This window comes from Schistocerca gregaria, chromosome 2 (assembly GCF_023897955.1).
Source record: "Schistocerca gregaria isolate iqSchGreg1 chromosome 2, iqSchGreg1.2, whole genome shotgun sequence".
NCBI classification, from domain to species: domain Eukaryota; kingdom Metazoa; phylum Arthropoda; class Insecta; order Orthoptera; family Acrididae; genus Schistocerca; species Schistocerca gregaria.
Window position 1 is genome coordinate 715,188,354 of NC_064921.1, and position 13,586 is coordinate 715,201,939.

Sequence of the window (13,586 nt, forward strand, 5' to 3'; positions counted from 1 at the left end):
GTCAACCAAAGAGTGGGATACAAGACTGAGCGTAGTTAAGAGTTTCTCACTATTAGTTACGTTCACACTTCAACAGAGTTGTGACAAGGCGAGTGCAAAGAGATCAGGAAAGCCAGTATGAAGCGAACTTGAAGTAGTCTTGAAGAAATGGATACTAAATTTTGCAGGCCAGAATGGAGCTACGAGCGTTCTGAGTTACTGAATACCGGTGCACTATGGGAGCAAGAGCATTTGACAGTAAAATGAGGCGATATCGGTGTAGCACACGACATTTATTATCCCGCACACGCAGACGTGACGTTATCTCGGAAATGGAATCCGAAAACGGGTTTAAAAAAAGTCGTGCTTCCGCCCGGGATCGAACCGGGGACCTTCTGGGTGTAAAGCAGACGTGATAACCGCTACACCACGGAAACGACGGTTTTGCCGTTGTACTACCTGGAAAACCGTAGCTCCAACAGATTTTTCCTGCGTAAGCAAGGGCATCGGCTACGAGCTCCGTCCGATTCTAGAAGTTGCTATAGTAAAAGACAACGATAATAACAATCAAACCGCAACAGCCAGGGAGAACGCTGGGTGAGCAGCAGCTCTGCACGGTGATACCAAGAACGGAGGCGATAGTCATGTGCATCGAGAAGGCTCGTTGGTCTAGGAGTATGATTCCTGCTTCGGGTGCAGGAGGTCCGGGTTCAAATCCCGGACGAGCCCTTGCGTTTTGTGCAAACGTGTGGCGACTACCGGCATGCCGGCGGCTGTTCCGCGCATTTCCTGCCCTCCAGGTAAGCACAAAAACCAAGTAGCCGGTTCTGAAAGAGTTTCACGTATCATTTGAGCCATCTGCAGCCTGGTGGTTGGACGTTTGAAATTGATTTAAATGTTCACAGTAGAGATTGTAGCAAGTGTCTTGTTGAGTGCGACGAAAAAGTGATTACGCCCGGAATCGAAACGGAGACCTTCTGCCTGTTAGGCAGACGTGATAACCGCTACACCACGGAAACTGCTAAGCTCTGAGATCCACATTTGACACAACTTGCAGGACGATCACAACTTTGGCGTAAAAATCACTTTGCGGAAACGCACAATGCAGGTATTTCGCATTCGTACGCAACAATCGACAGCACCCTTGCCTGTTTGAATGCCACCACGAATAAGAGCCCAAGAAGTCGTCGGACAAGCTCGCGGCCGAGTCCTCGGTAGCATCAGCTACTCTTGCTTTCCGTACGAGCTACCGTCAATTCGCGCAGTCGCAATTGCATATGATGTCACCAAAAGCAATCACTTCGTTAGCGGCAAGGAGCCCGGGCCCAGCGGTAGCTCTACATGGAGGCACCAGCAGCCCCGACAGGCCGCCGCTGGCGCGCCGGCGCCCGGACCCGCGACCCGTAATGACGTTGCAGTCATGTATTTCTTAATATCGCTTTTGGAAGAAGCAAGCCAGGTGTAAATCACACAGTATTTTACTGATGATCTGGAAACGCAAATTTAGAACAAGTAGAACATTATATAAAATTTGTTGTGTGGTCGAGCGGAACCCACCCTTCGCTCTTCCCAGATTATCGTTGCTGCACGGAATGATTGTTAAAGCACCGACGGCTTCAGAGTTCGTCTTCTCCAACGTTTGCTTTTGCAGTACATTCCGCAATCTTTTCGTTATGAGTCGTCTGTTTCGGTTTCCCGATGTAGTTTTGCTCACACCTCCCGACTTCTCTTAACCCCGAGCCACCACTAGCAGAAAATTCCGCACTGCAGTCCGGTCAATCTGCAGAGCTCGATAAGAGCATCGCGGTCGTTCCTGAGCTAATGAAACGGCCGTGTCTGTAGTTGTTCCCAGATGTCTCCCACAGAAACGGCCTCCCGGACGCCTGCATTACAGGAGTACGCCCCTACTCCCAGCCATACAATTGCATTTGAAAGCAGAATAACATGAGCTACAGAGCAACTCCGACTTTTGTGTCTGACCTACTTTTAATGATACTGTGGTCGGTTTAGTTACTACTATCGCTGCTGGACGAAGCAGACCAGTTGAAAGCCACACGGTATTCTTGTAACGAACAGGTAATGGAAATTTAGGTAAAACGATATCAAAAAAAGTTGCGTGGTGGAGCGACACATACAGTTGGCTCTTCGTAGATGATCATTGCTGCACGGAATAATTCTTAAGGCACCGACGCCTTCAGGAGTCGTGTTTGGAAGTTTTGCTTGCAGTATATTCCGCTATCTTTTCGTTATGAGTTGGTGTTTCGGATTCCCGGTGTTCTTTTGTTTAGTGCATTTGCCTTCCCTTGATGCTAAGAAAGCACATGACGAAAGTGAAACACCACCGTCTGTTCATCTGCAGAGCGCGATGAAATTATTCACTCTACATTCATTGCCTTTAATATTCTTTCCATCAGTGGTGGGCGCTGCCTTCAGAAAGCGCTTTTCTTTCTGATTTACATGAAAGTTTGTGTTCCTCGGAGCTGGACTGCTTGGGATTACCTTCACTGCCACCGGCAAGTGGCTCGATGGTCTAGGGGTATGATTCCTGCTTTGGGTGCAGGAGGTCCCGGGTTCAAATCCCGGATGAGCCCTACCGTTTTGACCGTGCTGAAGAGAAGGTGGAGCTCACCCACGTTTGTAGCTCTGCAATGAAGAACAGATGCGTGCCGCAGCACGCTGTGTGTGGCCCCACGGTCATGAAGGGACCGTTTGATATGGCAAGAATCTGATACCAGTAAATTACATAGGTCGATTTCTGTAGAAGAGCCGACAGTAACCTTGCATGCAACGGAAAACAAAGGTTGTCTTTGCAGAACGTGTGCACCGTGAGTGGAGACGAAGCTCAATCGTGGAGCAGTCTACCTTCATCTGATTAGCGACAACGTCAACCAAAGAGTGGGATACAAGACTGAGCGTAGTTAAGAGTTTCTCACTATTAGTTACGTTCACACTTCAACAGAGTTGTGACAAGGCGAGTGCAAAGAGATCAGGAAAGCCAGTATGAAGCGAACTTGAAGTAGTCTTGAAGAAATGGATACTAAATTTTGCAGGCCAGAATGGAGCTACGAGCGTTCTGAGTTACTGAATACCGGTGCACTATGGGAGCAAGAGCATTTGACAGTAAAATGAGGCGATATCGGTGTAGCACACGACATTTATTATCCCGCACACGCAGACGTGACGTTATCTCGGAAATGGAATCCGAAAACGGGTTTAAAAAAAGTCGTGCTTCCGCCCGGGATCGAACCGGGGACCTTCTGCGTGATAACCGCTACACCACGGAAACGACGGTTTTGCCGTTGTACTACCTGGAAAACCGTAGCTCCAACAGATTTTTCCTGCGTAAGCAAGGGCATCGGCTACGAGCTCCGTCCGATTCTAGAAGTTGCTATAGTAAAAGACAACGATAAAAACAATCAAACCGCAACAGCCAGGGAGAACGCTGGGTGAGCAGCAGCTCTGCACGGTGATACCAAGAACGGAGGCGATAGTCATGTGCATCGAGAAGGCTCGTGGGTCTAGGAGTATGATTCCTGCTTCGGGTGCAGGAGGTCCCGGGTTCAAATCCCGGACGAGCCCTTGCGTTTTGTGCAAACGTGTGGCGACTACCGGCATGCCGGCGGCTGTTCCGCGCATTTCCTGCCCTCCAGGTAAGCACAAAAACCAAGTAGCCGGTTCTGAAAGAGTTTCACGTATCATTTGAGCCATCTGCAGCCTGGTGGTTGGACGTTTGAAATTGATTTAAATGTTCACAGTAGAGATTGTAGCAAGTGTCTTGTTGAGTGCGACGAAAAAGTGATTACGCCCGGAATCGAAACGGAGACCTTCTGCCTGTTAGGCAGACGTGATAACCGCTACACCACGGAAACTGCTAAGCTCTGAGATCCACATTTGACACAACTTGCAGGACGATCACAACTTTGGCGTAAAAATCACTTTGCGGAAACGCACAATGCAGGTATTTCGCATTCGTACGCAACAATCGACAGCACCCTTGCCTGTTTGAATGCCACCACGAATAAGAGCCCAAGAAGTCGTCGGACAAGCTCGCGGCCGAGTCCTCGGTAGCATCAGCTACTCTTGCTTTCCGTACGAGCTACCGTCAATTCGCGCAGTCGCTATTGCATATGATGTCACCAAAAGCAATCACTTCGTTAGCGGCAAGGAGCCCGGGCCCAGCGTTCGCTCTACATGGATTCACCAGCAGCCCCGACAGGCCGCCGCTGGCGCGCCGGCGCCCGGACCCGCGACCCGTAATGACGTTGCAGTCATGTATTTCTTAATATCGCTTTTGGAAGAAGCAAGCCAGGTGTAAATCACACAGTATTTTACTGATGATCTGGAAACGCAAATTTAGAACAAGTAGAACATTATATAAAATTTGTTGTGTGGTCGAGCGGAACCCACCCTTCGCTCTTCCCAGATTATCGTTGCTGCACGGAATGATTGTTAAAGCACCGACGGCTTCAGAGTTCGTCTTCTCCAACGTTTGCTTTTGCAGTACATTCCGCAATCTTTTCGTTATGAGTCGTCTGTTTCGGTTTCCCGATGTAGTTTTGCTCACACCTCCCGACTTCTCTTAACCCCGAGCCACCACTAGCAGAAAATTCCGCACTGCAGTCCGGTCAATCTGCAGAGCTCGATAAGAGCATCGCGGTCGTTCCTGAGCTAATGAAACGGCCGTGTCTGTAGTTGTTCCCAGATGTCTCCCACAGAAACGGCCTCCCGGACGCCTGCATTACAGGAGTACGCCCCTACTCCCAGCCATACAATTGCATTTGAAAGCAGAATAACATGAGCTACAGAGCAACTCCGACTTTTGTGTCTGACCTACTTTTAATGATACTGTGGTCGGTTTAGTTACTACTATCGCTGCTGGACGAAGCAGACCAGTTGAAAGCCACACGGTATTCTTGTAACGAACAGGTAATGGAAATTTAGGTAAAACGATATCAAAAAAAGTTGCGTGGTGGAGCGACACATACAGTTGGCTCTTCGTAGATGATCATTGCTGCACGGAATAATTCTTAAGGCACCGACGCCTTCAGGAGTCGTGTTTGGAAGTTTTGCTTGCAGTATATTCCGCTATCTTTTCGTTATGAGTTGGTGTTTCGGATTCCCGGTGTTCTTTTGTTTAGTGCATTTGCCTTCCCTTGATGCTAAGAAAGCACATGACGAAAGTGAAACACCACCGTCTGTTCATCTGCAGAGCGCGATGAAATTATTCACTCTACATTCATTGCCTTTAATATTCTTTCCATCAGTGGTGGGCGCTGCCTTCAGAAAGCGCTTTTCTTTCTGATTTACATGAAAGTTTGTGTTCCTCGGAGCTGGACTGCTTGGGATTACCTTCACTGCCACCGGCAAGTGGCTCGATGGTCTAGGGGTATGATTCCTGCTTTGGGTGCAGGAGGTCCCGGGTTCAAATCCCGGATGAGCCCTACCGTTTTGACCGTGCTGAAGAGAAGGTGGAGCTCACCCACGTTTGTAGCTCTGCAATGAAGAACAGATGCGTGCCGCAGCACGCTGTGTGTGGCCCCACGGTCATGAAGGGACCGTTTGATATGGCAAGAATCTGATACCAGTAAATTACATAGGTCGATTTCTGTAGAAGAGCCGACAGTAACCTTGCATGCAACGGAAAACAAAGGTTGTCTTTGCAGAACGTGTGCACCGTGAGTGGAGACGAAGCTCAATCGTGGAGCAGTCTACCTTCATCTGATTAGCGACAACGTCAACCAAAGAGTGGGATACAAGACTGAGCGTAGTTAAGAGTTTCTCACTATTAGTTACGTTCACACTTCAACAGAGTTGTGACAAGGCGAGTGCAAAGAGATCAGGAAAGCCAGTATGAAGCGAACTTGAAGTAGTCTTGAAGAAATGGATACTAAATTTTGCAGGCCAGAATGGAGCTACGAGCGTTCTGAGTTACTGAATACCGGTGCACTATGGGAGCAAGAGCATTTGACAGTAAAATGAGGCGATATCGGTGTAGCACACGACATTTATTATCCCGCACACGCAGACGTGACGTTATCTCGGAAATGGAATCCGAAAACGGGTTTAAAAAAAGTCGTGCTTCCGCCCGGGATCGAACCGGGGACCTTCTGCGTGATAACCGCTACACCACGGAAACGACGGTTTTGCCGTTGTACTACCTGGAAAACCGTAGCTCCAACAGATTTTTCCTGCGTAAGCAAGGGCATCGGCTACGAGCTCCGTCCGATTCTAGAAGTTGCTATAGTAAAAGACAACGATAAAAACAATCAAACCGCAACAGCCAGGGAGAACGCTGGGTGAGCAGCAGCTCTGCACGGTGATACCAAGAACGGAGGCGATAGTCATGTGCATCGAGAAGGCTCGTGGGTCTAGGAGTATGATTCCTGCTTCGGGTGCAGGAGGTCCCGGGTTCAAATCCCGGACGAGCCCTTGCGTTTTGTGCAAACGTGTGGCGACTACCGGCATGCCGGCGGCTGTTCCGCGCATTTCCTGCCCTCCAGGTAAGCACAAAAACCAAGTAGCCGGTTCTGAAAGAGTTTCACGTATCATTTGAGCCATCTGCAGCCTGGTGGTTGGACGTTTGAAATTGATTTAAATGTTCACAGTAGAGATTGTAGCAAGTGTCTTGTTGAGTGCGACGAAAAAGTGATTACGCCCGGAATCGAAACGGAGACCTTCTGCCTGTTAGGCAGACGTGATAACCGCTACACCACGGAAACTGCTAAGCTCTGAGATCCACATTTGACACAACTTGCAGGACGATCACAACTTTGGCGTAAAAATCACTTTGCGGAAACGCACAATGCAGGTATTTCGCATTCGTACGCAACAATCGACAGCACCCTTGCCTGTTTGAATGCCACCACGAATAAGAGCCCAAGAAGTCGTCGGACAAGCTCGCGGCCGAGTCCTCGGTAGCATCAGCTACTCTTGCTTTCCGTACGAGCTACCGTCAATTCGCGCAGTCGCTATTGCATATGATGTCACCAAAAGCAATCACTTCGTTAGCGGCAAGGAGCCCGGGCCCAGCGTTCGCTCTACATGGAGGCACCAGCAGCCCCGACAGGCCGCCGCTGGCGCGCCGGCGCCCGGACCCGCGACCCGTAATGACGTTGCAGTCATGTATTTCTTAATATCGCTTTTGGAAGAAGCAAGCCAGGTGTAAATCACACAGTATTTTACTGATGATCTGGAAACGCAAATTTAGAACAAGTAGAACATTATATAAAATTTGTTGTGTGGTCGAGCGGAACCCACCCTTCGCTCTTCCCAGATTATCGTTGCTGCACGGAATGATTGTTAAAGCACCGACGGCTTCAGAGTTCGTCTTCTCCAACGTTTGCTTTTGCAGTACATTCCGCAATCTTTTCGTTATGAGTCGTCTGTTTCGGTTTCCCGATGTAGTTTTGCTCACACCTCCCGACTTCTCTTAACCCCGAGCCACCACTAGCAGAAAATTCCGCACTGCAGTCCGGTCAATCTGCAGAGCTCGATAAGAGCATCGCGGTCGTTCCTGAGCTAATGAAACGGCCGTGTCTGTAGTTGTTCCCAGATGTCTCCCACAGAAACGGCCTCCCGGACGCCTGCATTACAGGAGTACGCCCCTACTCCCAGCCATACAATTGCATTTGAAAGCAGAATAACATGAGCTACAGAGCAACTCCGACTTTTGTGTCTGACCTACTTTTAATGATACTGTGGTCGGTTTAGTTACTACTATCGCTGCTGGACGAAGCAGACCAGTTGAAAGCCACACGGTATTCTTGTAACGAACAGGTAATGGAAATTTAGGTAAAACGATATCAAAAAAAGTTGCGTGGTGGAGCGACACATACAGTTGGCTCTTCGTAGATGATCATTGCTGCACGGAATAATTCTTAAGGCACCGACGCCTTCAGGAGTCGTGTTTGGAAGTTTTGCTTGCAGTATATTCCGCTATCTTTTCGTTATGAGTTGGTGTTTCGGATTCCCGGTGTTCTTTTGTTTAGTGCATTTGCCTTCCCTTGATGCTAAGAAAGCACATGACGAAAGTGAAACACCACCGTCTGTTCATCTGCAGAGCGCGATGAAATTATTCACTCTACATTCATTGCCTTTAATATTCTTTCCATCAGTGGTGGGCGCTGCCTTCAGAAAGCGCTTTTCTTTCTGATTTACATGAAAGTTTGTGTTCCTCGGAGCTGGACTGCTTGGGATTACCTTCACTGCCACCGGCAAGTGGCTCGATGGTCTAGGGGTATGATTCCTGCTTTGGGTGCAGGAGGTCCCGGGTTCAAATCCCGGATGAGCCCTACCGTTTTGACCGTGCTGAAGAGAAGGTGGAGCTCACCCACGTTTGTAGCTCTGCAATGAAGAACAGATGCGTGCCGCAGCACGCTGTGTGTGGCCCCACGGTCATGAAGGGACCGTTTGATATGGCAAGAATCTGATACCAGTAAATTACATAGGTCGATTTCTGTAGAAGAGCCGACAGTAACCTTGCATGCAACGGAAAACAAAGGTTGTCTTTGCAGAACGTGTGCACCGTGAGTGGAGACGAAGCTCAATCGTGGAGCAGTCTACCTTCATCTGATTAGCGACAACGTCAACCAAAGAGTGGGATACAAGACTGAGCGTAGTTAAGAGTTTCTCACTATTAGTTACGTTCACACTTCAACAGAGTTGTGACAAGGCGAGTGCAAAGAGATCAGGAAAGCCAGTATGAAGCGAACTTGAAGTAGTCTTGAAGAAATGGATACTAAATTTTGCAGGCCAGAATGGAGCTACGAGCGTTCTGAGTTACTGAATACCGGTGCACTATGGGAGCAAGAGCATTTGACAGTAAAATGAGGCGATATCGGTGTAGCACACGACATTTATTATCCCGCACACGCAGACGTGACGTTATCTCGGAAATGGAATCCGAAAACGGGTTTAAAAAAAGTCGTGCTTCCGCCCGGGATCGAACCGGGGACCTTCTGCGTGATAACCGCTACACCACGGAAACGACGGTTTTGCCGTTGTACTACCTGGAAAACCGTAGCTCCAACAGATTTTTCCTGCGTAAGCAAGGGCATCGGCTACGAGCTCCGTCCGATTCTAGAAGTTGCTATAGTAAAAGACAACGATAAAAACAATCAAACCGCAACAGCCAGGGAGAACGCTGGGTGAGCAGCAGCTCTGCACGGTGATACCAAGAACGGAGGCGATAGTCATGTGCATCGAGAAGGCTCGTGGGTCTAGGAGTATGATTCCTGCTTCGGGTGCAGGAGGTCCCGGGTTCAAATCCCGGACGAGCCCTTGCGTTTTGTGCAAACGTGTGGCGACTACCGGCATGCCGGCGGCTGTTCCGCGCATTTCCTGCCCTCCAGGTAAGCACAAAAACCAAGTAGCCGGTTCTGAAAGAGTTTCACGTATCATTTGAGCCATCTGCAGCCTGGTGGTTGGACGTTTGAAATTGATTTAAATGTTCACAGTAGAGATTGTAGCAAGTGTCTTGTTGAGTGCGACGAAAAAGTGATTACGCCCGGAATCGAAACGGAGACCTTCTGCCTGTTAGGCAGACGTGATAACCGCTACACCACGGAAACTGCTAAGCTCTGAGATCCACATTTGACACAACTTGCAGGACGATCACAACTTTGGCGTAAAAATCACTTTGCGGAAACGCACAATGCAGGTATTTCGCATTCGTACGCAACAATCGACAGCACCCTTGCCTGTTTGAATGCCACCACGAATAAGAGCCCAAGAAGTCGTCGGACAAGCTCGCGGCCGAGTCCTCGGTAGCATCAGCTACTCTTGCTTTCCGTACGAGCTACCGTCAATTCGCGCAGTCGCTATTGCATATGATGTCACCAAAAGCAATCACTTCGTTAGCGGCAAGGAGCCCGGGCCCAGCGGTAGCTCTACATGGAGGCACCAGCAGCCCCGACAGGCCGCCGCTGGCGCGCCGGCGCCCGGACCCGCGACCCCTAATGACGTTGCAGTCGATGTATTTCTTAATATCGCTTTTGGAAGAAGCAAGCCAGGTGTAAATCACACAGTATTTTACTGATGATCTGGAAACGCAAATTTAGAACAAGTAGAACATTATATAAAATTTGTTGTGTGGTCGAGCGGAACCCACCCTTCGCTCTTCCCAGATTATCGTTGCTGCACGGAATGATTGTTAAAGCACCGACGGCTTCAGAGTTCGTCTTCTCCAACGTTTGCTTTTGCAGTACATTCCGCAATCTTTTCCTTATGAGTCGTCTGTTTCGGTTTCCCGATGTAGTTTTGCTCACACCTCCCGACTTCTCTTAACCCCGAGCCACCACTAGCAGAAAATTCCGCACTGCAGTCCGGTCAATCTGCAGAGCTCGATAAGAGCATCGCGGTCGTTCCTGAGCTAATGAAACGGCCGTGTCTGTAGTTGTTCCCAGATGTCTCCCACAGAAACGGCCTCCCGGACGCCTGCATTACAGGAGTACGCCCCTACTCCCAGCCATACAATTGCATTTGAAAGCAGAATAACATGAGCTACAGAGCAACTCCGACTTTTGTGTCTGACCTACTTTTAATGATACTGTGGTCGGTTTAGTTACTACTATCGCTGCTGGACGAAGCAGACCAGTTGAAAGCCACACGGTATTCTTGTAACGAACAGGTAATGGAAATTTAGGTAAAACGATATCAAAAAAAGTTGCGTGGTGGAGCGACACATACAGTTGGCTCTTCGTAGATGATCATTGCTGCACGGAATAATTCTTAAGGCACCGACGCCTTCAGGAGTCGTGTTTGGAAGTTTTGCTTGCAGTATATTCCGCTATCTTTTGGTTATGAGTTGGTGTTTCGGATTCCCGGTGTTCTTTTGTTTAGTGCATTTGCCTTCCCTTGATGCTAAGAAAGCACATGACGAAAGTGAAACACCACCGTCTGTTCATCTGCAGAGCGCGATGAAATTATTCACTCTACATTCATTGCCTTTAATATTCTTTCCATCAGTGGTGGGCGCTGCCTTCAGAAAGCGCTTTTCTTTCTGATTTACATGAAAGTTTGTGTTCCTCGGAGCTGGACTGCTTGGGATTACCTTCACTGCCACCGGCAAGTGGCTCGTTGGTCTAGGGGTATGATTCCTGCTTTGGGTGCAGGAGGTCCCGGGTTCAAATCCCGGACGAGCCCTACCGTTTTGACCGTGCTGAAGAGTAGGTGGAGCTCACCCACGTTTGTAGCTCTGCAATGAAGAACAGATGCGTGCCGCAGCACGCTGTGTGTGGCCCCACGGTCATGAAGGGACCGTTTGATATGGCAAGAATCTGATACCAGTAAATTACATAGGTCGATTTCTGTAGAAGAGCCGACAGTAATCTTGCATGCAACGGAAAACAAAGGTTGTCTTTGCAGAACGTGTGCACCGTGAGTGGAGACGAAGCTCAATCGTGGAGCAGTCTACCTTCATCTGATTAGCGACAACGTCAACCAAAGAGTGGGATACAAGACTGAGCGTAGATAAGAGTTTCTCACTATTAGTTACGTTCACACTTCAACAGAGTTGTGACAAGGCGAGTGCAAAGAGATCAGGAAAGCCAGTATGAAGCGAACTTGAAGTAGTCTTGAAGAAATGGATACTAAATTTTGCAGGCCAGAATGGAGCTACGAGCGTTCTGAGTTACTGAATACCGGTGCACTATGGGAGCAAGAGCATTTGACAGTAAAATGAGGCGATATCGGTGTAGCACACGACATTTATTATCCCGCACACGCAGACGTGACGTTATCTCGGAAATGGAATCCGAAAACGGGTTTAAAAAAAGTCGTGCTTCCGCCCGGGATCGAACCGGGGACCTTCTGCGTGATAACCGCTACACCACGGAAACGACGGTTTTGCCGTTGTACTACCTGGAAAACCGTAGCTCCAACAGATTTTTCCTGCGTAAGCAAGGGCATCGGCTACGAGCTCCGTCCGATTCTAGAAGTTGCTATAGTAAAAGACAACGATAAAAACAATCAAACCGCAACAGCCAGGGAGAACGCTGGGTGAGCAGCAGCTCTGCACGGTGATACCAAGAACGGAGGCGATAGTCATGTGCATCGAGAAGGCTCGTTGGTCTAGGAGTATGATTCCTGCTTCGGGTGCAGGAGGTCCCGGGTTCAAATCCCGGACGAGCCCTTGCGTTTTGTGCAAACGTGTGGCGACTACCGGCATGCCGGCGGCTGTTCCGCGCATTTCCTGCCCTCCAGGTAAGCACAAAAACCAAGTAGCCGGTTCTGAAAGAGTTTCACGTATCATTTGAGCCATCTGCAGCCTGGTGGTTGGACGTTTGAAATTGATTTAAATGTTCACAGTAGAGATTGTAGCAAGTGTCTTGTTGAGTGCCACGAAAAAGTGATTACGCCCGGAATCGAAACGGAGACCTTCTGCCTGTTAGGCAGACGTGATAACCGCTACACCACGGAAACTGCTAAGCTCTGAGATCCACATGTGACACAACTTGCAGGACGATCACAACTTTGGCGTAAAAATCACTTTGCGGAAACGCACAATGCAGGTATTTCGCATTCGTACGCAACAATCGACAGCACCCTTGCCTGTTTGAATGCCACCACGAATAAGAGCCCAAGAAGTCGTCGGACAAGCTCGCGGCCGAGTCCTCGGTAGCATCAGCTACTCTTGCTTTTCGTACGAGCTACCGTCAATTCGCGCAGTCGCTATTGCATATGATGTCACCAAAAGCAATCACTTCGTTAGCGGCAAGGAGCCCGGGCCCAGCGGTAGCTCTACATGGAGGCACCAGCAGCCCCGACAGGCCGCCGCTGGCGCGCCGGCGCCCGGACCCGCGACCCGTAATGACGTTGCAGTCATGTATTTCTTAATATCGCTTTTGGAAGAAGCAAGCCAGGTGTAAATCACACAGTATTTTACTGATGATCTGGAAACGCAAATTTAGAACAAGTAGAACATTATATAAAATTTGTTGTGTGGTCGAGCGGAACCCACCCTTCGCTCTTCCCAGATTATCGTTGCTGCACGGAATGATTGTTAAAGCACCGACGGCTTCAGAGTTCGTCTTCTCCAACGTTTGCTTTTGCAGTACATTCCGCAATCTTTTCGTTATGAGTCGTCTGTTTCGGTTTCCCGATGTAGTTTTGCTCACACCTCCCGACTTCTCTTAACCCCGAGCCACCACTAGCAGAAAATTCCGCACTGCAGTCCGGTCAATCTGCAGAGCTCGATAAGAGCATCGCGGTCGTTCCTGAGCTAATGAAACGGCCGTGTCTGTAGTTGTTCCCAGATGTCTCCCACAGAAACGGCCTCCCGGACGCCTGCATTACAGGAGTACGCCCCTACTCCCAGCCATACAATTGCATTTGAAAGCAGAATAACATGAGCTACAGAGCAACTCCGACTTTTGTGTCTGACCTACTTTTAATGATACTGTGGTCGGTTTAGTTACTACTATCGCTGCTGGACGAAGCAGACCAGTTGAAAGCCACACGGTATTCTTGTAACGAACAGGTAATGGAAATTTAGGTAAAACGATATCAAAAAAAGTTGCGTGGTGGAGCGACACATACAGTTGGCTCTTCGTAGATGATCATTGCTGCACGGAATAATTCTTAAGGCACCGACGCCTTCAGGAGTCGTG

The 13,586-nt window shown here is 49.0% G+C and overlaps 7 non-coding genes across 7 annotated transcripts; 6 read left to right on the plus strand and 1 right to left on the minus strand.

Moving 5' to 3' along the window:
- Positions 1–343: 343 nt before the first annotated feature.
- Trnav-uac (transfer RNA valine (anticodon UAC)) lies at positions 344–416 on the minus strand. The gene has a single exon. It is a non-coding gene; the product is annotated as a tRNA-Val (tRNA).
- A 221-nt stretch (positions 417–637) lies between these two features.
- On the plus strand, positions 638–708 carry Trnap-cgg (transfer RNA proline (anticodon CGG)). Its single transcript has one exon. It is a non-coding gene; the product is annotated as a tRNA-Pro (tRNA).
- Positions 709–2,498: 1,790 nt separating this feature from the next.
- On the plus strand, positions 2,499–2,570 carry Trnap-ugg (transfer RNA proline (anticodon UGG)). Its single transcript has one exon. It is a non-coding gene; the product is annotated as a tRNA-Pro (tRNA).
- A 2,778-nt stretch (positions 2,571–5,348) lies between these two features.
- Trnap-ugg (transfer RNA proline (anticodon UGG)) lies at positions 5,349–5,420 on the plus strand. The gene has a single exon. It is a non-coding gene; the product is annotated as a tRNA-Pro (tRNA).
- Positions 5,421–8,198: 2,778 nt separating this feature from the next.
- Trnap-ugg (transfer RNA proline (anticodon UGG)) lies at positions 8,199–8,270 on the plus strand. The gene has a single exon. It is a non-coding gene; the product is annotated as a tRNA-Pro (tRNA).
- Positions 8,271–11,049: 2,779 nt separating this feature from the next.
- On the plus strand, positions 11,050–11,121 carry Trnap-ugg (transfer RNA proline (anticodon UGG)). The gene has a single exon. It is a non-coding gene; the product is annotated as a tRNA-Pro (tRNA).
- Positions 11,122–12,037: 916 nt separating this feature from the next.
- Positions 12,038–12,109, plus strand: Trnap-cgg (transfer RNA proline (anticodon CGG)). The gene has a single exon. It is a non-coding gene; the product is annotated as a tRNA-Pro (tRNA).
- The last annotated feature ends 1,477 nt before the right edge of the window (positions 12,110–13,586 follow it).